The 23,804-nt window shown below is 44.6% G+C and overlaps 1 pseudogene; it reads right to left on the bottom strand.

The window, feature by feature from the left end:
• Positions 1-21,429: 21,429 nt before the first annotated feature.
• On the bottom strand, positions 21,430-23,301 carry LOC117042305 (annotated as a pseudogene).
• Between the last annotated feature and the right edge of the window lie 503 nt (positions 23,302-23,804).

Below are 23,804 nucleotides of genomic sequence, written 5' to 3'. Positions count from 1 at the left end.
CCCGCAAAGGGGAGGAGGGAAGTCCAGGAGATTCTTTGGAATCTTGTTTCTATGTTGTATGTTGGATACGTGACTGTAAATTTTTAATCTGAAAAACCAAATAAATAAATTTATTAAAAAAGAAAAGAAAAAGAAAAAGACAAATCCCATGCTAAGAGTCAGCAGGCAGTGGAATCCAAGTCACCTCCATGGCGGGGAGGGAGGTTGCAGGGTGCCAGGTCTGGGCCATGGCAGCCGGAGGGGAGGAGAGGAGGGAGCGTGCCCTGGGAGAGAGGGAGGTGAGCGGGCAATTGGGCACCTTACCTGTGCTTTCAAGAAGCAGTGGAGAAGGAGGCTGGGGTGGCTCGGCACAGTCAATTTTGGGGGAGCGTTCCCAAATTATTTTTGGGAAGGTGAAGGGGTCTGGGCCCCATGGAGTTGGTGCCTAAGCATGGTATGGCTAGGGGGAAGTTTCTCTCTCTCTATCTCTGATAACACTAGAACTAGTGGACATGCAATGTAGCTGAGTATTGGAGGATGCAGGACAGACCAAAGAAAGTATTTCTTCATGCAGATCATAATTAGGGTATGGAACCTGCTCGCACAGGATGGGAGTCTTTTAAAGAGGGTTAGACAAATTCACAGAGTTAAAGGTCAGCAAGGGCTACTGGCCATGATGGCTGTGCTGTGCCTGCATGGACAGAGGTGTATGCTTCCGAATCCTAGTTGTTGCAAACTGCAGGACGGGAGAAGGCTTGACCTGCAATCCTTTTGCTTGCCTGGATGTAAAAAGGTATGCATAGAAACCTTTGCCTTCTGCACAGCGAGAATATAACCTACTGTACAAAGATAGGAGTCATATCTGCTGCTCTACCTACCTTTGCCTCTTTCCTTGCTTGCCCCTGGGTATGTGGCCCTTGGAGGGTTTCCCATTGGGTAATGTGGCCCTTTTGCTGAGAAAGGTTCCCCACCGCCAATATGAAAGCTATTACTGGCAATCCATTGCCTAGTGATTTCTAACTTGCTTCCCCTGCTTTTCTTTTCACAGCTGCTGCACACACTTGAGCCCTATCAATTCAGATACAACAGTTTGTTATTTCCTTTGCTGTTAGTGTTTGCGGACTCAGAGGGAATATTAAGATACATATCGACTGACGTAAGGTGAAAAAATTAGCCACTTCCTCAGAATTAGCGGGCAACCCACAGTCTGTGCCATGCATGAAACATGATGTTCACATTGCTGGGATGGCACCGCTGTCTTCCACCCTTCCAGCTTCTTCCGTTGAATGCACTCTTTATCCTTTGCCAGCAGCAAATGCAGCCCCCAGATGCTGTGATTCGCCCCCTCCCCGAAATTAAAGGCTTAACCAACTCCTGAGTGACTGCTGATTACAAAAAAAGGCATTCCTGTCTGAGAGAGAAGTGGCACAAGAAGCAAGATTGTTCAGCAAGGTGTAGTCATGAAACATGCAGGTTCTATGCATTTCAACAATAGCCTTTGTTATATGAACTGCCTCCCTCATGGAGAGAGAGCACACTTGCAGGTTGGCTGTTTGTCACCTTACTCTTCCAGCTCTGAAATGCTGACCCTCTGAAACAAAGCAGCAAAATTTGACAGAGAGGCACTTGCAGCCTGGGATGTGCATAACACTGTGATACTTGATTATACACTCATTTTACATTTGTCCTCATCAAAATCCCTACATGGTAATGTTTAGTTCAAAAGATATGCCTGATTAATGATCTAAAGGATTCAGGCTATTCATCATGCAATCTTATGTTTTTCTTATCTCCTAGCATCTGGGATCTTTCCTGGAAGCCAGCACCAACCATTTCTTCTTCTTCCTGAGCAATTCATTACAGAAAGACATAATTTACTAAGGAAGAAGAGACATTTGGTTTGGAGAAGTTACTCACCTGTTTATAGTTTAGCTATGCAAATAGTCAAAAGATAAGGTTATTGGAAGATTTTTTTTCATCTGGAGACTGGTTTAAAATAAGTAGAAAGTGTATTATTTAGAGAAAATGCTTTCTTGCTAAGTCCAATAGCTTGTGTAATGTAATAGACCCTTGAAAACGTTTCAGGAAAGAATCCCAGGTCAAGTTTCTTAAGAAGATATATATAGGCTTGTATCCAATTATGTCATTGTGTGAGTGGAACAGCTTCCCTTTGGGATCCATTCCCACCCTACCATTCTATGGGCCTATGATTGACCAGTCCAGGACTGTAGGCCTGTGGTCCTCCAGGTATTGTTGGATTCCAGTTTCCACCAGCCTCAACTAGCATAGTCAATTATCAGGATTGATGAGAGTTAGAGAATCTAAAAACATTTGGGAAGCTAATGATCATCACTACTAGGGCTGCACACAACTCCACAAGCTGCCCAGTCAGGACAACACACCCTAGAAAAATCTGGAGGCTACCATCCAGGATCTCTTCCCAAATTAGTTTGGTGTCAGGGCTAATGTTTTATATGGGGTTTTTAAACACATAGTTGTGAGAGGGGTGAGGGGGATGCTGCTTCTTTCCCCACCCTGTCCCCACCCAGGATCAAGAGCAAAACAGGTGCATCCTGCAGGGTACTCCTTAAGAAACACCCTGTGTCATGCAGGATTGATGCCTCCACTCAACAGCCATTGTGTGGAGGCATTCATCATACGAGGTTCTGCATCAGAGATGGGCTATCAGGCAGGAAGGAGAGTCAGGTGGTGTGGAGCTCCTACCTTCTTCTGAGAAGACACAGCTGGTGCTCAGGGAGCTGTCCAGCAGGGAAAGAAGAAGGTTCTATCACAAGTCTGCTGAGGCAGCATGGGGGCTACTCCACAAGGTAAAGGACCCCTGGACGGTTGTCCAGTCAAAGGAGACTATGGGATTGCGGCACTCATCTCACTTTCAGGCCGAGGGAGCAGGTATTTGTCCACAGACAGCTTTCTGGGTCATGTGGTCAGAATGACTAAACTGCTTCTGGCACAACGGAACACCGTGTCGGAAACCAGAACACACGAAAATGCCATTTACTTTCTCACTGCAGCAGTACCTATTTACTGGCATGCTTAGAACTGCTAGGTTGGTAGAAGCTGGGACAGAGCAACCACCGACCTTGTGATCATCAAGCACAAGAGGTTCAGTGATTTGGACCACAGCGCCACCCGTGTCCCTAGGAAGCTACAGCTGGAGGCTGGTCAGAAGAGATGTTGTATCAACAAGGTGTAGGCAGCAAATAACAGCTTCTATCACTGCCTTTGCAACCCCAGCCTTTCCTGGAGCACTTATAGGGCCAATCCTGGTTACACTCAAGTCAGAGACTTTGCTTTGGAAACAATTCCAAACTCTTATGTCAGCTCCATACCTGTCTTCAGTCCCAGGAGTCCTCAGAACCTCAGGCGGTCTCTTGTTCTCAGAGTGCCTCCTTGTGGGGACCTTACTGTAAGGGTTTAATTGTCCCCTTTCATCACAGGATGCCACCATGTCTGTTTACTTGTACATAGTGTTTTCTTTCCTGTATTTTTTATCTTCTTGCCCTTTGCCAGTTCCTCGCCTTTCCGCCCTTCTCTTCCTTGTACAGATACCTCTTCTGCCTGCTTTTTCACCCCACACTTTCCCTTTGACAGCAGCTCTCCAGGGTTTCAGATGGGCCATGCCCAGCTCCATCTGGAGCTAATGGGAATTAAACCTGTGACTTTGTACAAAACTTGTTTGACTAAAGACAACTGTGGGACAAAAGAGAGATAAGTGCACATATGGAAACTGAGGGTTCTCTCAGAACGTCATCCCAGAAGGTTGTCATCAGCTTAAGCTTCTGCAGTGGGGGACTTGCTCAAGCACAAGATGAACGGGACACATCTCATGGGATTCGTATTTGATGGAAGCAATTCAGAAATGGGAAAATTATCAGCTGAATTCTAGAGAAAAGAGGAAAAAAATTGCACGGTTTGGAACACAGTGCCAGTAGTGTAATCCATAAAGTTGAGAACCCAGAGTTCTCGGATAAAATGCCAAGTTATTCAGGTCACTTCCAAATCATTGCTATTTTGTGGGTGGCATTCAAGCACATATGGAAAAACGCTTGCACAACAAACCCACTCCCCTACCCCAGCCCAAAGTTGGATGATTTGTGGTAAGAAAAGTGATGGAAAAATATACTGGGAGGTGTGGGATAACAAATGCCTGACATGACATTGTGTAACCCCCTGCAAACAAATCAGGATGAATACTCCATAAATGACGGCCATTGTATTACCTCCCCGTAAACAAGTCACCTGGAAGCAACCTTAGCATGTGGAAAAAAATACCATTCACTTTAGAATTCCAGTCTAGAAAATAACCATGGCTTCTGCAACAAACTCTGTAAACTCAGGGGACATATTCTTGCTCTGTTTACATTTTAAATGCAGAAAGGCTATGCTCCCTGTCTTCAGAGAGTTTGTACCAACCAAAGTCATTTTCTGAAATTCTAAAATCAGTGAGTGGTATTTCCCCCACCACCACCACCCAAATTCAGAAGCTAGTCTTCATGTGTTGCTTGTAAGGGTTATGTCCAATAGTCTGGCAATGAACCAGATTGGATATAACTATTGTGCCTAGGATGATGTGGTGATAGGGGCAGCTATGGTTCTCAGTTATAACTTCAATCTTCCTTTTAGGCTTTGCAGGACAAGACATTTTTTGTGGTCTCCCCTTACTTCTGGTGGCCCACCAGGACAGACACATCTAAGTGAACAAATGACAAAAAAAACAGCCAATAGTAGCATCTATGGGCTCCAGTTTGCGGGGGGCAAGGGTCCAGTTGGCATTTCTGACCTCACTATCAGACTGCAGATGCTAACTCTTAACATTGGGCATGCTGATTTTTTCCCAGATTCCATGAGAAGAAACGAAAGGTTCAAGTAGGGTTGAATGCTCAAATTTCAGCTGCACTTTCATTTATTGCAAACACACCATAAATTTAAAGCACATTTAAAGTACCCTGAGGAGTCCTGGGCACTGTAGCTTGTTAAGGATGCTAGGAACTGTAGCTCAGAGGTAAACTATAGTTTCCAGGATTCAGGGTGTGTGTGTACGCTTTAAATGTATGATGTGGGATAATAATATTTTCAACAGTCTTCTGGCTCTACTGCCACACATTCCTATAAAATTCCCTAGAGGAACATAATAATTCTGCATGTAATGAATGATGCACATCTAAAACTAATTTTGGCATCACTATAGATATATTCTTTTGGCCACAGGAAATGCCTAGGCTGTTGATTTATGCTTTCGCCAGGAATAAGCAGCTGGTTGTTGTGCTGCAAATATTCTGGTTTCTTCCACTTTCACTCATGAGTTCCTGCTTAAACCATGACCGTGTGTGGCTCTTGCTTAACACTGTGCATCACACTTCCAGTCTCTGGGAGGTTGTGTGTTCTGTCCTATCAACTCTCTGAGATCCCCCAGAGGGGAAGGACAAACCGAGAGGGAAATGCACACAGGGACACACATCACCCATGCACACACCCACACTGCTTTCAGTGAAAGAAGGGATAATGTTGAATTAAGTCAGCACAACATATAGCAGCCAGAGGGATTCCCTTTCAGATGTGTGGGGATGGAGGTCACAGGTGGGACCAACGACCACACACATTCATTACATGCCCCTATGCATGCAGACAACTTTACACTTGCAGAACTTTGCTTTTGGGGTCTTTCCACTTGTGTAGAGAACATTCTCTACGTCTTAAAAACAAAACAAAACTCCAGTGCAGATGCAGACTGGGAAAGATCTCTTCCCAAAAGTCTAGTTGGAAGAAGGTCTTCAGTGGATCCCGAAAGGGCAGCAGACACTGGGATGGAATTCCAAAGGGCAGGTGCCACCACACTGAAGAACCAATTCCTCTACATTGTGCAGAATGGACTTCCTGATAAGATGGTATCTGCAAGAAGCCTTCTTATTATATAGAGTCATAGAATTGTGGAGTTGCAAGGGGCCTTGAGAGTCATCTACTCCAGCCCCCTGCAATAGAGGAAAGCATCAATGACAGATGTGCCAAACATCTGAAAAGTATTAAGGTGGATACTCAGGAAGTCAGTGTGGAACAGGGCTACTACAGCTACCCTAGCATGTTCTATTTTTTCATAAAGAAAACAAAGGTACATCTCAGTCTTCCCCTACCTGGTGCCCTTCAGATGTTTCAGACTGCAATTCCCACCAGCCTCATACAGCATGGTTGTGCTGCCTGGGGCTGATGAGACTCACCTTCCAAAACCTCTGAAGGACATCAGGTAAAGGGAGGTTGGTAAGCTACATTTGTCCAGTTCTCGTGGGATCAGACCTCATGAAACTTTCTCACGTGATCAATCAGTTGGAATCTGGTCTTTTGCTACTAACTTGGCCAAGAAGGCCATGCTAAGATTCCACAATGTTCTCCTTTATGGGGTAGTAACAGAGAGTGAATTTTTATCTAGCATGCTTGTGTTTCCATTCTCGTGGCCCAGAATGACATATTCAATGTTGTTCTGTACCATTATTTTAATCAGCTGTCAGATGTAACAGTAAGATTGGGCTTTTGTTTCCAGTCATATTTTCAAGTTATGTAATATCGTTTCATTATGGGAAGAAATGAATGGCCTGTGTGTTGCTGCCGTGAAATGATTTTATGCAACTTAGTTGGATTGGACAGAAGAGAATGAACGAAAGAGTTGTTTAATTCAGATGGGATGCTTTTGAGACAAAGATGTACTTTCATTTGCCTGCATGAAATGGCAGTGGGCCTTGAGAAGGTGAGTTGATTAGGATGGGATATCAATCCAAAGAAATCAACAATGGCTATTGGCATTTCTAAAAGTGTTTCCCACAACAAAGAACTTACCGATAAACCATTGGCTGAGTTTATGCTGGCTGTGAGGAAGGCCTGGGTTTTTATAATTCAGTCTTCACATCAACCCCCAAATGGATGGCAATCTGCAGACTGTTCTATTATGCATTACAGGAGCAGGTCTTCTCTGTTCTGGCACCTACTCTCTGAAATACCTTCCCTCTGGAATTCAGAAAGTATCAGCCGTGCTGGGTTTCAAGAGGAGACTGATAATCTTTCTTTTTAGACAAGCTTTCCCCAACTCTCTAGAAAATTGTTAGAGCGCATTGCTCAGTTGTTACTTTATATTTTTTTTATAGCTGTGCAGAGGCATGGGAAGGTCAGGTGGTACCCGGTGTGGAAAATTTCTTGTCAACCCCCCCATTGATCCCCCCCCTGCAAAAATGGTTTTATGTTATTTCATATTTTCTCACAAAGGAATAATAACAAGTAATAATAATAAAAAACTTTTATTTATATCCCGCCCCCCCCGGCTGAAGTCAGGCTCAGGGTGGCTAACATCACATACATAACATTGGTATAAAATCAAACAATAATCAAATTACCTCCTAAAAACATCTCAAAATCAAATTAAAGTCTAATTAAATGGCTTTCCACAGGGTTAGGGTCGGGAACAGTAAGTGCTCCACTGAACTGAAATTTCAGCCTTCACGACATAGGAAAACAGCCAAGTAAACAGCTATTTTGGTGGAGGAGGGTCAAGATATTAACTGATATGCAAGAAATTTCATATACAGCTATATAATCACTAGTATAGTAAGATAAGACCTTTGGAGCAGGCATTTTCAAAAACAGGTTTTTTATGAACTGTCCTAGTAATTGTTCCTTGATAATTTGTCACCCCCTCCATTATGGAACTTGGGGCGGTCTGCCCCCTACACCCCCCCTTGCTACGCCCCTCTAGCTGTGTCTCTGGGCAATTTATGGTTGAGTTTTAAAACACACACAATTGTTAAAAACAACCACCATCCAAAATCTATACAGTCAAACCAATACTTAAAACTCTCAATTTTCATGGGGATGAAAGGACTAATCAGTAACTCAGAGCAGTGTGACATAAAGCTGGATTAGAATAATAGAACTGTAGAGTTGGAAGGGACCATGAAGGTAAGAATAAGAATAAGAATAAGAATAAGAATAAGAATAAGAATAAGAATAAGAATAATATTTATACCCCACTCATCTGGCTGGGTTTCCCCAGCCATTCTAGTCCAACCCCCTGCAATTCAGGAATCTTTTGCCTGACGTGGTCAGATCTCATGATCTACACACTGAGCCATCCCAGCTGCCACAGACTGAATTGCATAAAATGCCAGGGTTAAGTGGAAAATCTTAATCTGGTGAGCAAAAAAAGTGCCTGTTGTCAGTGCCAGGCAGGCGTTCCTCGGGACAGCATTCCACAGGCTGGGTGGGGGGGGGGGAGGCAACTGAAAATAGATGCACATTATCTATGTAATGAGGTTTTCACATCTCCAAGGGAGAGGAGATATCTGAGTATCTGGAGCGATTCAGTGTGGAATGCCCTGCCTAGTGAGGCACGCTTGTCTCCACCATCATTCACTTTCAGAAGGAATTTGAAAACATTTCTCTTTAACTAGGCATTTGGTGGCTGAAGTATGTTGTTCCTGGCAACCCTGACATCACAGGATGGAAGTATGCTTTTAATTGTAATTGCATGCAGAATGTTTTTTTTAACTGCAACTACATTTAGATGGTTTTAACTGCAATTGCAGAATGTTTTAATCTGCTTTAGAATGCTTTTGGTTTTTAAATTGTATATCTGCTTGCTGCCTGGGGTTCCTTCGGGAGGAACGGTGGGAAACATACTCAATAAAACAAATAGGCAGGCAGGAAATGAACCTCCAGGCAATTAGTAGGGAATGAAAACCCTTATCTTCTCATCTGGTGGCCAAACTAGGTAAAATATTGTTTGTCACCTAGTGTGACCATGATGGGGACAAAGTATTAAAGCCCCACCCGCCTATGCCATAGTCACAGTCCAGCCTGAATGCCCCCCATATAAGCCCTTCAATTCTTAGAAAACAGTAACAGCAGTCACGAAATTAGAAGACGCCTGCTTCTTGGGAGAAAAGCAATGACAAACCTAGACAGCATCTTAAAAAGCAAAGACATCACCTTGCCGACAAAGGTCCATATAGTTAAAGCTATGGTTTTCCCAGTAGTAATGTACGGAAGTGAGAGCTGGACCATAAAGAAGGCTGATTGCCGAAGAATTGATGCTTTTGAATTATGGTGCTGGAGGAAACTCTTGAGAGTCCCATGGACTGCAAGAAGATCAAACCTATCCATTCTTAAAGAAATCAGCCCTGAGTGCTCACTAGAAGGACTGATCCTGAAGTTGAGGCTCCAGTACTTTGGCCATCTTATGAGAAGAGAAGACTCCCTAGAAAAGACCCTGATGTTGGGAAAGATGGAGGGCACCAGGAGAAGGGGACGACAGAGGATGAGATGGTTGGACAGTGTTCTCGAAGCTACTAACATGAGTGTGGCCAAACTGCGAGGGGCAGTGAAGGATAGGCGTGCCTGGCGTCCTCTGCTCCATCGTGGGGTCACGAAGAGTCGGACACGACTGAACAACAACAACAACAACAACAACTATCTGCAACTGGCCCTGGATCTTCTCTGCCCTAGATGATGCATTGGTGTGAATGTGTAGGAGAATCTCCCCATCTTATTCCATTTCTGAATCCATTGGAGCTTTGCAGTCTGTGCATGAGCCTTATTAAATCTTTCCTTATAGAACAAACCAACTGCTTTCAAGAAGAAATATGCACAAGCCTGTTTTCATTTACTGTTCCTAGCACAAGTAAAAGGAATGGACTGTATGGAGAATGAAACCCTAGGAGATTGGCCAAAGTATGGTAGCTGCGCTAAGTCCTAGGTCAAGAAGAATACAACATTATCAACTTAGAAAACTGAAAGCAGACATTGGCAGACTACTAATAAACAGAGCAATTAGTTAGAAGACAAAGTTTGATTGGCTAAGTGGTAATCCCACATGCAGTTAGATAAAAGATGATGCTTGACAGCATCAAAGTGCAACCTCTCTTATTTTTTTGGAGACTGACCTTACATAAATTTGTATTAATGAAGGCCTAATTTTTCACTTAAAGCTTGTCTCTATTGGTGTTCCTTTGGAGAACCCAGGTTAGCCCTGTACAAATTACTCCAACAACGGGATCAATGTGGTCGTCTTTTCACATGCTCTTTGCTGCCTTGGATTTCTTCCTCGCAGTTTTGTATTTCTCGGCAGGCTGAGAGCAAACGTGAACGGCGCCAAACTACATTGCATTTGTTTGCCTTTTAATTACACCCAAGAGGCCTTAACAATGGCTTTTCTTAAGAAATGGCTTGCTGGTAAAGATGTATGGACATCCTGGTTCCAGAGTCCTGAATGTAAGACGGTCATTGGGTTCTGGAAGTCCTTAGGGGTTCTGGCAGCTGCATAAACTCCAACATTTCTCCAATGAAAATAGGGACTTCCCATCCCTTAATGATAATTTTACTATTTATACCCCACACATCTTACTGGGTTTCTCCAGCCACTCTGGACAGCTTCCAACACATATAAAAACATAACAAAACATTTAACATTTAAAAAACTTCCCTGTACTGGATTGCCTTCAGACGGCTCAGGGGTCGGATAACTCCATACCCTCCAACATTTCTCCAATGAAAATAGAGACATCCTAAGGAACATTCTGGGATCAAATCAGAAACTGGGACGGCTTCTCTAAATCAAGGACATCCCTGGAAAATAGGGGCACTTGGAGGGTCTGCAGCTGTTGACATTAAAGGTTGCTAGGACCTAATACGAAAAGTGCTATGTACCACTACAACCCACACTGGAAGTGGCCTTAAACCAGGCCAGGCTATTTGTTCATCCAGCCCAGTGCTGCCTGCTTTGACTGGCAGCAGTTTCCCAGGGTCTCAAGCAGAGAGGTTGCCATCACTTGCTATCTGATCCTTCTTGTTGGAGATACAAGGGATTATTTAAACTAGGATCTCTGATTGCTGAGCTATGCTCTGTCTGCACCATGAGAGTAGGGAGAAGGGGGAACAACTGCATCAAGAACCAAGCTTAGAATTTATCCTGCACATTCCTGTTGTGCAACTACAGACTATGACCATCATTCAAAATATTGCTTTAGACAACACTATAATGTTAGCAATTGTAATCTGCTGGCACTCTCTTAACGCTAAGGACTTGGCAATTTGAGGACCTGCCTTGGAGTTACGTGACCAGCTAGCTTTTATTTCCAGTTCCATCAGAGGGTATTAGAGGCTCCTCAGAATAAACCTCCTTTTCAAAACCTATTCCTCATTCCTCATTCTTCTTCTTCTTCTTCTTCTTCTTCTTCTTCTTCTTCTTCTTCTTCTTCTTCTTCTTCTTCCTCTTTATTGAATGTATATACTGCCTTATACCCGGAGGTCCCAGGGCGGTTCACACAAAAGATCAACATAAAAACCATAATATATATAATCAAAATAAAAACAACAACCCAATAACAGCCCCCCCCACACCCAGTAACACTTGGCCATTGGACCAAGAAACATTACAACAGTTACACATTGTAACAGTCTAAAATATGCATGAAGCTTGGTGGAGAAAATCTTTGTTTTTTCAATGTTTGCTCAGTTTTGAACACTGGAGTTTCAACAGGAAGCCTGGATGACCATTCACATTCATGGATATTGTCATTTTCTGGCTATGAAATCCATTCATCATTCCCATGTGTGTTTACTGTATTTTGCTTTCAGTTACATTGAGCTGTTCATTTCCTTTAAAGTGCATAAATGCTTTGCCAAAAGGAATGGGAATTATGCATTCTAGCGATGGCTGCATCCTCAAACGTCATCTCGTTTGAACCAAACGATCTTTTTTGGACGGGATACTTTAACCCTTTCATGCCAGACGATTGGGATTCTTCCAGTATTCACACACACACACTTTGGCTGTTTCTCACCAAATCCTCCCTCACAATCTCACCAAGTCCCATGATATCAAGTGCACCCTGGTGTAAAATATACATATGCAGGAAAGCACTTCTGCAGCTATGTGGCCATAAAACCACTCAACAAGTTCCCATGAGAAATGACAGCCGTGCTACAGAAATAGGCTGGTGGCCAGTCCCAAGGACAACAAATTGCTGCTAATTTTGTACGGCACATTTTAGGGAAGGAGGGAACTGATGCTGTGCTAAATGCTAAGCCTTTTCATTGACAAGGAACTGCATGCCTCTCCTTTGTATTGCTTTGCTCCTTTTGCACTTCTGCTGCCTGCTCCATGCTAATCACCAGCTTCCCTGCAAAAAAGGCAGCTAATCTCCGCTGAGTATCACACATTAAACACCTGCTTCTGCATCCCATAAATTCCGCTGGTGCCAGGAGTTTGGCACTTCACCTTGGCAAACCGGCAGCAGCCTGACAGAGCTGGATTGAAACCCAACATCTTGGACTGGGACCAAATTGCTCAAGTTCAGCCAATTCTTCATAACCTTTGGAAGCTGGCTGGGGAAACGTGCCCTGCCAAATAAACTCAAGGCTGTCAGCTCTGATTTGGGAGGCTAAGTAGGATGGTATCGGAGGGGGGGGGGGTGCGAAGCACATCATAGGAGACATAGAACTCATAGAACAGAGCTCATAGAATCATAGAGCTGGAAGGAACCTTGAGGATCATCTAGTCCAACCCCCTGCAATGTAGGAGTATGCAGCTGTCCCTTACGGGTACAGCACCACACTCTAACCAGCTATCCAGGACATTCTATTCTATCATGGATGGGAAATGACAATTTCTGGGCATTGGCCTGGATCTGTATTTGTTTGGTTATCTTGGCACAGATCAGTGGCGCCGGGTATAGGAGGCAGAGGTGGCTTCGGCTCCCCCAATATTTTTGGGCAGGGGGCAGCGCCCCCCCAATATTCAGGGGGCTGCCACCCCCACTGCCACTACCAGGCACCCTCCACACGCCCCAGCCCCAACCTCCACCAGGAAGTCCAGGAACCAGGTGGCGGGATGAGTGAGATCTTTGTTTGCTCACCCCAGCATATGCCCGGCAGCTTGGGAGCCCAGGAAACGGGTGGCAGCAGGGACGAGCAAGCGCAAAGATCACCCTCCGCGCATCCGCACCCCTGAGACAGATCAATGGGAATCATGCATATTAATAAGGTTGGATGAATCTGTCAATTTCAGTTTCTCTCTGTTCATTGTTTTTCCTGTTTTAATTTCCTATTTTAAATTTTAAAGTCCTCCCAAAAATTATGCAGCATGCAGTGCACAGTTCTCTAAACAAATCCCTCTCTTCTTGCAATTTTCCTTAATAAGCACATTTTTGCAATCAATCTTCTCTGGTATATTGTATTTCCGTACGTTATTTTCAGAACTATTATAATCATTTTTATTAGATTTTTTCCCTCTTATAACAATATCTGCAATCATTACATTACATTCAAAATTCAATTTCCCCCTTCTCTACTGACTTCCCTCAACTTCCACCCCTGGATTTTCAGAACTATTGTAATAGTTCAATAATTTGATTTATTATTTGCCCTTCACCCTAAGGTTCCAGGGCATGTCACAAAAATACAACATTAAAGATAGTTTAAAACAAATTACAACCCCCGGATTACACCCACCATCTGGGGCCCAGGATGGCACCTCTGGTGGAGACTGATGGTTCATTGAAAGTGGTGACTGGAAATGCAAGTAAATTTGATTAGCTGCAGTTTGACTAGAACTAGCACATCAAAATTCTATTGAAAGATCTTGGTATATTTAGCCTGGATAAGAGATTATCATAAATGTGCTCCACTAGCTGACAGCAATACATAGGACCTGGATTTCTTTACTGATTGAGCTGTGCACCCCACTGGCCAGTTTTAGCTGCAGCAAGGTATAGCTCTGCATTGATATCATCAGTGAAGAAGTGTGAAGCATTTGGCAGTAATCTCTTCACTTCCACCAGCTTCACCAAATGGGATGGCCATCTGGCTTGTGTGGCTGAGCAGCTAGACACTATCTAATATTTGTAAAGTGTCAGACTAGTGCCATTAAAATCCATGTTCAATTCTCCCCTTGGCTAGAAAGCTCATTGGGTGACTTTGGACCAATGGACCACTAACTATCTTTCAGTCTAACCTACCTCACAGAATTGTTGTGAGGACAAAGCATGGGTGGAAAAAGAGAGAGTAAACAATTCTTAAGAACCAGAAGAGAATCTGGTTCAGAAACATATCATAGTTTGAATCTCATTCCTTCTCTGTTGCACTTTGCAAGAAGCATAGCAACCCATTATTCAAACAGAAGCATTTCATTGTCAAGATCTGCCTTCCGTTTATGCTGCTGATGCTTATTGATGTCTTGTGCTTATGCACCTACCCTCATGAACACAGGCAATGTAATAACCATTTCCCTCTTTCATTGTGCAGTATTTCTGTGACTGTTGAGCCTCCTGGGAAGATTATATTGATTCTGGTTCTGGTTAATGTTTTAGGTACGTGAATCTGGCACTGAACAGAACCTCATTAGAGACACAGCAAGCTAAAATCTGGTAGCAAGTCCCACAACACCCCCTTGTCACCATTTGCTTGGAACTAGTAACATTGCATATAAGCTATTTACAACTTCAACATGCCATCAACAGGCATATTGGGCGGGAACATTGAAGAAAGAGGAAACCCCAAACTGAATGATGTATACTCAACCGGAACAAATAACTACTGATATCACCCCCTCCCTGGATAGAATGTTTTTAATTCAACCAAGGAATGGCAAGAGCTAGACAGAGACACTGCCATGTGTTCCTCAAGATTCCTTTGATTTATAATAAGAATGTCTTGGTTGTCATTTAACAAAGCAGGCTAAGAACTGCACTACTAAATTTAAGGTGCTGAAGCTCTCCTTGAAAGCCCTTGGTGGACGGACCACAGCTCAGTGGTTGAGAACAAGCTTTGTGAAGTACCTTTCTCTGCTGAGACAGATGAACCACAGTCAGGCAGAGTAGTTAGTGTGGGACTTGATTAATAAATAGACTGACCTGGTAAAAGGTAATCTCTTGTCCTTCTAACATGGGCGCCCAACATTTTGGTAGTGCCTTGGTCCACATGTTCCTTCCTGACCATTAGGAGCCAAGGATAAACTGACTTGAGAGCCTCTCAAGGCTTTAAAGCAGGGTATAAGAATTCTAAATAAATAAATACACAATGAAATTGAAGATGCTGCTGGCTTCTGCCATTAGTAGATCCCTAGGAGCATAGGTAGATCCAGCGGCACTCATGAGACCAGCCTCTTCCAACCTGGGGCACTCCCCAGGTTGTTCTAGACTACAGTTCCCATCAGTCCCAGCCAGTTTCGCCAGTGATTAGGGGAATGGGACCTGTAGTCCAAAAATCTGGAAAGGCCCAGTTGGGGAAGGGTATCTCAGCTAATTGGGGGCAGGTGGTGCTGTGGTTTAAACCACTGAACCTCTTGGGCTTGCTGATCGGAAGGTCGGCGGTTCTAATCTGCACGACGGGGTGAGTTCCTGTTGCTCTGTCCCAGCTTCTGCCAACCTAGCAGTTTGAAAGCACACCAGTGCAAGGAGATAAATAGGTGCCGTTGTGGTGGGAACGTAAATGGCATTTCCGTGTGCTCTGGTTTCCATCACGGTGTTCCGTTGCACCAGAAGTGGTTTAGTCATTCTGCCCACACAACCCAGAAAGCTGTCTGTGGACAAACACCAGCTCCCTCGGATTGAAAAGCGAGATGAGTGCTGCAATCCCATAGTCACATTTGACTGGACATAACCGTCCAGGGGTCCTTTACCTTTACCTCAGCTGGTGCACTTGTTCTGATCCTTGCCTTCCCAAATCAGAGTTTAGTCTACTCAGCTCAGTATCCTGCCCCTTCCCTGGTAGATACATTAGAACCCAGTAATTACATAACAAAACACAATGGGGCAGAGATAAAAAGACTTTAGGGTTCTGGATTTAAAACACACACTGTGCTCTGTGCTATTTGGGGTTGCCAGATGTTTCTTGTAAGTCAATCCTTAGAGAAAATGCTGGGACTTTGCCCTGGGTTGGTGTGTGTGTGTGTGTGGCTTGAATCCTGGCAGTGCCAAGGTGATACATATTTCTGGCTCCGTTTAATCCTTGCCAGAGATAAGCATCCATTGCATGATTCCAGACTATAGGACAAATGCCTTTTCTACAGAGCCATTTCTAACCGGCCAGAGAGCAAGATACAAAAAAAGTAAATAAAACATGGATAAACTCCCTCGTTCTGATAGAAAGTCAACTGGGAGCTCTTTGGATCCCAGGTGCAGAGAACAGTCCTGGGAGCTACACAGCTCAAGGAATGCTTGGATTTGATAAACATTTAATAATGGGCCTGGATGTGTTGCAGCTGCCTGCTGCTGCTGCTGCTGAATATGTTGCTTCCTTGCCCCCTTTCTGAGCTGGGTCATTTCCTGTTTGAGTTGGGAGAGGGCAGCCCAGATGCCCCAAAGTTGCATTTGCTCATAGCTCCTGTCACTTTGGGCACAGGTATGGGATGGGGGGTGGGGAGAGAATGTCAAATTGGTAATTCACTAAGGGTCATTCACACAGCAATTTGCATAGGGCTATTTCCATTGGACAAATTTCCAATGCCCCATTGTGGGCAAGCTTCCAGAGGCTGCAAGGTGGGCGGAACCAGAAGCAAAATAGTGGGGCTACCTCTACTTTGTACAGTGGGCAACGTTTTGGCCGTGCTAAAGTCAGATATTTTCAAAAACTTGCTTCCAACACATTACGCTCCTCCATCAAGGTAACCAAGAAGCTTTATCACTACAAGTCACATTCCAGCCAGGCAAATGCACTTGAGGAAGGGGCCATGAGGACTGTTTTTTTTACCGGGGGGGGGGGGCTAGCTGTTTTGGTTTTTTTTGCCCCAGGTGAAGCCTCCAGGTGGTGCCATTGAGGCTCCCAGCCTTTGTGTGTGTCTGTGTGTATGTATGCAAATGCACATGGAGGGTGCCAAACTGGGTCTTCCACCCGGATGAAATATAACCTAGTTTTGCTCCTGAGTAAACAAAGCTAAAGTTTTTTTTGCGTTTGCCTGTTTGCCTGATATTGTATTTTCATGGTCGGTATCCATTCATTGTTACAAACAAATTTATGGAACAGGTTTGCCTATCCCCCCACCCCATATCACTAGCATTAAGAGGAACTGTGTCTCTGGAGGACTGTGTGGGATACCTTGACGGTGGGCTTTTACTTATTAGCGGATGGAAATATTATATATAGCTCTCAGTTAATAAACTCACTTTTGATATTCTAGCAGCATCTTTGCACAGATACAACCAAACAGCACATTCTGAGAAAACGAGCTTCTCCAAAGGCAAATGGCGCTATTACTGGGGGGAGAATCTGGTGGAAATATACATCAGACTGTAGCTTTAGGTTTAAGTGGAGACCAATCTATGAAAAACAAGTGCATTTATGCAACTTGTCTTGGTGTGCACAATTTATTCTGCTCATGGGGTTTGGCTTTCACTCGTGCTGCATCTGTGTGTTACCTCAGTGGAGGCATGGAGTGCAATGTGACAAGAGTGCAATGTGACATGAGCAAGGGAGAGCCTCAGCCATTGGGCCGAGCGACCGGCTCTGGCTTGATTTGGAAAGACTCCAGGAGATGGTGGTTAGGAAATGCCAGGTTTATTTTGTACATCTCTTTGTAGTGCCTTAAGCAGAGGGGTGTGTTTTCTTTGTCAATAAGCTCACAGGGGGGAGCGGGAGCTGAAAGGATAATTGCCATTATAGTAAACACCTCCTTTGGAAACCCAAGGCATCATTAGTCACTGTGTTGTTGTGCCTTTGCTCTGAAGGGCAGCCAGTAGGGGAGAAAGAGCTGGTGGGACACATTACTGGGTCTAATTAAGCCCCCGTAACTTGGTCAGGGGGCCGAGGGGAATTGGTGGTGGATGTTTTAGTGGTAATAATGAACAGAGGATCCACACAGTGATCGTAGTGGGCAGGTGGTCCTCTGGTATTTCAGCAACAAGCAGGGTACGTTGCCATGTCAATTTTTAATTTAATCACCAAAGGGGGGGGGAATAAGAAGGGGGTACTTTTAGCCTAGCCTGACTTTCTTCTGCAGCAGCTGGATCCTGGGGAGCAACTGAAGGTCAAAAAGCTGCTCTTTGTGTTCGGTAGTTTGTATGCTACCTCTGACATTTTTCTCTGTAGCAGAAAGCAAATATTATCGTTGCGAGTTGTTGCAGCCTGGTGGTACATCATCTGCTTTTCACACAGAAGGTCCTTGGTTCCATCCCAAATTGGGTGTGCATGCATATTCTTATGGACCAAGGGTGGGGAAACCCCTTCTGGTGGGCAGGCCAGCTCCAATTGTGCCCAACCATCTGTGGGCCACATCTGACAGGTGGGCAAGCCACCTACCTGCCAGCAGTGCTCTTTTTCTAGAAAAAAAATAGGTGCCAGAACTCATCATGAACAGACGTTCTCTTAGAAAGGCAATGGCGCCCACCTGGGAGGTGCCGGAAGTGAGTTCCACTGAGTTCTGGCTGGAAAAAAAAGCCCTGCCTGTCAGTCACCTTATGGAAATGGATCTGACCCCTGGCCAAAGCAGCACAGCTTGCATTCAATGTTAAATGTAAGCTGCATCTGGTTTCATTTAAAGCTCTGATTGCAAGCCCTGCTGCTTCTGGCAAACATCCCATCAGGCGCTCCTGAGTGGTTCTAACCCCGACAGTACGGCTTGCATTTGCTGCCAAATTTAAACTGCACCAAATGCAAGTCACGCTCGCAAAGGCACAGTAAGGAGTGCAGTCTAAGGATCCCAATTGGTTCTTTCTGAACAGGGCTTTACAGGACACACACCTGACCATAGCTGTCAACTTTCCCCTTTTCTTGCGAGGAATCCTATTTGGAATAAGGGAATTTCCCTTAAAAAGGAAAAGTTGACAGCTGTGCACCTGACATGTGTGAGTTACAGGTGGGGATAGCTAGTGGTAGACCCTCCAAGTGTCCCTATTTTCCAGGGGCTGTTCCAGATTTACAGAGAGAGTCTCGGTTTCTTATTTGCCCCTGGAATGTCCCGCTTTTCCTCAGGTCATCCCTATTTTCATCAGAGAAATGTTGGAGGGTATGGAGTTATGCAACCCCCCAAGCCAAGGAGATAAGTAACATCTCAAGTCCTGTATAGGGAAGTTTTTACATTTTTCAATATTTTATTATGTTTTTATATATGTTGGAAGCTGCCCAGAGTGGCTCATTGTTTTGAGTCCATGTGGAATTCAGTCCTTCTGACTATTTAGCACCTGTTTTTACAAATCACGCATGAAACTGTAGACAGATAAGAATGTAGTTCAGTGGTAGGTTCATTTCATGGTGTTCCCAGGAATGGCTCCCCTATGTAACCTGGGAGAACTGCTGGCAGTCAGTGTAGTCTGCACTAAGCTACATGGGTCAATGGCCTGACTTGGTATAAGACAGCTTCCTTGACCTCTCAAACCTAGGCTCAAATCTTTTCCCTATAAGGTGGGAAGCTTTGAGGAAAGGGTGGGTTTTGAGCAGCCAAGTGGCTGGAAAGGATACGTGAGGAAATTTGATTTGTGTGTGTGTGTGAATTCTGATACACATTGATGTGATCCACTCCTCACAGACTCATGCAGTAGGTTGTTTTCCCTTGGAACTCACACTTCTCCACATTCTGCAGTGTAGTTCTTTGCTCAAAGAAAGATAGACCAAAGTGTGTTTTATCATGTGCCTTTCTTCTTCTTCTTCTTCTTCTTCTTCTTCTTCTTCTTCTTCTTCTTCTTCTTCTTCTTCTTCTTCTTCTTCTTCTTCTTCTCCCCCCCCCCCTCCTGATTGTGCAAAGGGAATGGAATGGACTTTTGAATGAACACATGCAGAAGTTGCACAACTGATGAGAACTCTTTCCAGATTGATGGAAAAAGTTAAACACCCCCTCCTGGTTTCCCTCTCCAGATTCCACTCTCCCATGTTTTTTGTTTTTACCTTTAAAAATAATCAGAAAAAGAATTGTAGGACTACATGTAAAGTCTTGGCACTGAAAGACAGTCGCTCTTCTCTGTAGCCGCTTCAGCTCTGCAGCACCCCCCTAAACTGAACTTGTGATTTTATTGTTTCATCCGTTCTTAAACTGTTTTAATTGTTACGCTTTGTAATTGGTTGTTTTAGTGTATTTTGAGGAAGGATGTTTTAATGCCCCAGTGGATTTGTTATTGTGTAAGCAGTATATTAATTAATTAATTAATTATAGTAGAAATTGCCTTCTTCTGGTGCTTCAAGAGAACATTACTGTGAGCACATCTGAGAAGACGTGTAGGATTTATTTGCTTTTTTTTCAGCGGATCAATGTGATCTGGCTTCAACTGGAAGCTGTGTTGTTGGGTCTATTTAATCTTGCTTAATGTTTACTTTTTTATTCACACATTTGCCACTAACTCAGAGTCTTCACAACAGGGTGGGATATGAGCTCAAATAGATCGGTCAGCTGGGAATTTGAATATGACTGTCACTTTGGAACTGGGTTTTTCTTAAGAACTTGCAATCAAGCCAAAACAATGCACTTATGCAACTGCATTAACTGTGTGCACTGGGGTGTGTGGAATTACACAACTCTTTTTGGAAACAAGAATTGTGATTTCACTTTATAGGAACCTTGTGTTTGCTCATTGAGGCTGAAATTCTAGAATGCAGAGTTAATTGCTAATTAGTCCCTGCAAATCCGTGAACATTGTACTGCTAATTCAATGAAAACTAGAAGGCAAAGAAACAAAGAAAAGAGGTCTTGAGGTGAAAAGGTAGCTAACTCTTTTTCTTACTAAGCTAGACATCTGCCATCCCTTCTGCTGTATCTCTTGCTGGGCAAAGAAACACCAGATGAAGAGGCCACACACACCGGCTGCATGCTCCTAGCTAGGCTTTCCCTATCACTATAGAATGGCAGACTGTCGGTGGATGGACTTTCTTGGCAGCACCTTCCAAAGAGGAATGATCTTCCACAGGCAACAGCTAACCTTTTTTCTGAGTTACGTTCATGGAGCCACACAACCCAGGTATTATATATTTGCTCCCTTTTGTATTAAAAGATTCATGAAAGAAAAGCAGCAGGCCAGGGCAAAGCCCCAGGTCCAACTAGGCTTTGGCCCCTGCCAAGGAGGGGAGCTCAAAGAGGCTGAAGGAACCACTTGCCTGGCTTCTCTGCATGGGCCTCCCCTCCCCTCTGCCAGTGCCTGCTCCAGAAGAACAGGCGGCGCCAACCCATCCTCTGGAGCAGGGAGAGTGATGCAGAAACCAGTCTCAAGACCACCATACAAAAAATTACTTCAATCTATGGCTTTGTATATGTTGCCATGAGGGGGAGGAGGCAAGAAGAGGAGGGTGTTGTTTTTAAAAATAAAAAAAGTTCATTTTAGGCCTTGGCAAGGTTTTGAGAAAGGTTCAGCAGAGCTCTTGGGGCCTGCAGACACCATCTTGTCTGTCCCCTTGAATCCCATTGATTCTTCTTTCACATCGCCTCTGTCTCTGCACTACACAAAGTGGAAATCCCTCCAAGTCAGTTCAGCTTCCTCATGATATGAAGCATCTACAGTTCATGCAGCCTGGGCCTCTTTCATCTGGGGGATTCAGTTTGCATAGTTTGTGCTGCCAGATCACTCCCACTAAAGTGTAGAAGCCATATTAAACTCCCTGTCTAGTTTTGGCTGACATCTCTGTGCAGGGAATCCAAGCCAGCTCCTAGGCTTGCCAGCTTTCCACAGTTGGAGCTGGAAGGTCACACTTAATTTCCCCGCCCCAGCACCTCTTGATTTGCTCCCTCTACTGATGAATGTATTCAAAGGACTTGGTGCTGTTAATAGCAAAGACCCAAAGGAAGACTTCTCCTGTCTGCATGTACCGGTCTGTACCCTTCATGGTCTGTTGTGACCAAGATGTCTCTCCATCAATCATGACTAGCTTTCTGTAGGAATCCTGTATCGTAGGATCATACTCATCAACAAAATGTTTCTGGAGAAGCTGAATGGTCCAGGCGGAGGGGCAGGCTGTTACAGTGGTGGCATTGGCTTGGACCAGGGGTTGGCAAACTACGGCCTGGGGGCTGGATCTGGCCCAATTGCCTTCTGGATGCGGCCCGTGGACGGTCTGGGAATTGCCACGTGGATTGGCGTGGGGATTCTGATTGTTCAGGCTGTGCCATCCCCCCCCCCACACCGCGACAATGCGTCCTCCCTCCCTCCTCCTGGCTTCTCTCTGCCCTGCCTAGAGGAGGAAGGGGGCTGGGCTTTGTTGAGCCGCAGTTGGCTGATTGCCATTTTAAGCAGCCCCTCTCTGGAGCCAGCCCTTTCGCGCCACTCATCGTCCCTCCACTGCCGCTGCTTCCAGCCCCTGCCGCTCGCAAGGCACAGGTAAGCAGCCACCGGGACTTATCCGGTGCTGTGGAGGAGGGAGGGGAGAGTTGGGGGTGTTTTCAATATATAGTCTGGCCCCCTGCAAGGTCTGAGGGACAGTGGACTGGCCCCTGCAAAAAAAGTTTGCTGACGCCTGGCTTAGACAATGTATGTGGGCAAAGTGAGTCCCAAGCAATGAGCCACCCACACACATAGACACTGCTCATTCTCCTCTCACTTGCTTCCTTTTGGTTTTGGCAACCTATTTCCCTGGAATAGAGACCAAGAAAAAGTGCCTAACTAGGTAAACAAGCAAGCAGCACCCAGCCAGCTTCTTGAAATTTATGATGCCTTTGCACACAATTGAAAGCTCATTCGTGCCTCTAATCTCTAGCTAAGTGTGGTGCTAAATGCTAATCTTTTTGAGGCTGCGGGCCAACACTTTTACAAATTATGCCTGTCCGGCTCAGCTTTCTTACTGAGTTCCCATAGTATCACATTCCTTAGATGATCTTTAGAGTGGTGCACTTGTACCCGTTTGGCCTGACTGTGGGAGAGAGAGCGAAGAATGTTTTTCTCAATTCCCACTTTGGTTCAGGGACTGCGTACCGGAAGCCACTTTGAAGGGATTCCCATGGAGGAAATAGACATTCAGAAGGAAATAAGAGAGCCTGCAAGAAAACAAAAATAAGATGGAAGATTTATAGTTTTGGATTCTTTGTCTTTGTTTTTTTTTCAGCCAAGGAGAAAGTATTGCTGCACAGAAGAACAAAATAAATACCAGCTAATTCTGAGATAGGCCCATAGGCTCCCTTACCCACCCACCCCAATCCTGCCTGCCCCCCTTGCCCATTTCGGAGAACAGAAATCTAAATTTTACACCAGCTAAAAAATTATTGAGAAGGAGCCATGCAGATGTTATTCACAAATTAAATTAATATTTGTGGGCGGGTGCAGCACCATGGCAGTAAGATCCACTCCCGATGGACTTAGAGTTTATCTACAGTTACCTTTCCTCCATTCTTTCATTCCCTCTGAAAACCCAATCTTTCATGGTCAACTGGAGCAAACCCAAAGGGCAGGGAACCCACAGTGGTGTTTGCTCCAATTGAGCACTAAAGAGCAAGACACCCATAATTCCTGGATGTAGTAAATGTTAGAATTTAATCAGTGCTTGGAAGATTGAGATAGGCTGCCAGATGCTGGATTTAGCAAAGTGCTAAAATGCAGGCTGAACCAGTGCTCAGGAAAATGCCTGAGAGGTAGGCCATTAGCACAGAACGAAGACAGGGAGGTGTGGCATCAGCGAGGCAAAGACTGTTTCAGATGGGGGGAAGCCTTGCCTGAGCAGAGTGCAGTATCCTCCCTTCCCTTCCCATTGGCATACCTTATGAAAGGCAGGTGGTTTAATTTAATTTTCTGTGCTGTGTGTCATTTCCAGTAACGTTTTGCTCCCCTTCCACCTTCTGAGAAGTTAGGCTTTGGGGTAATGAACTATGTCTGTAACAGAGTTGGTGGGGGCTCATGCCAGCGAATTACAAAACATGAGCCACTTTG

Source organism: Lacerta agilis, chromosome 2 (assembly GCF_009819535.1).
Source record: "Lacerta agilis isolate rLacAgi1 chromosome 2, rLacAgi1.pri, whole genome shotgun sequence".
NCBI lineage: Eukaryota > Metazoa > Chordata > Lepidosauria > Squamata > Lacertidae > Lacerta > Lacerta agilis.
This window is presented reverse-complemented; position numbering and strand designations above follow the sequence as displayed.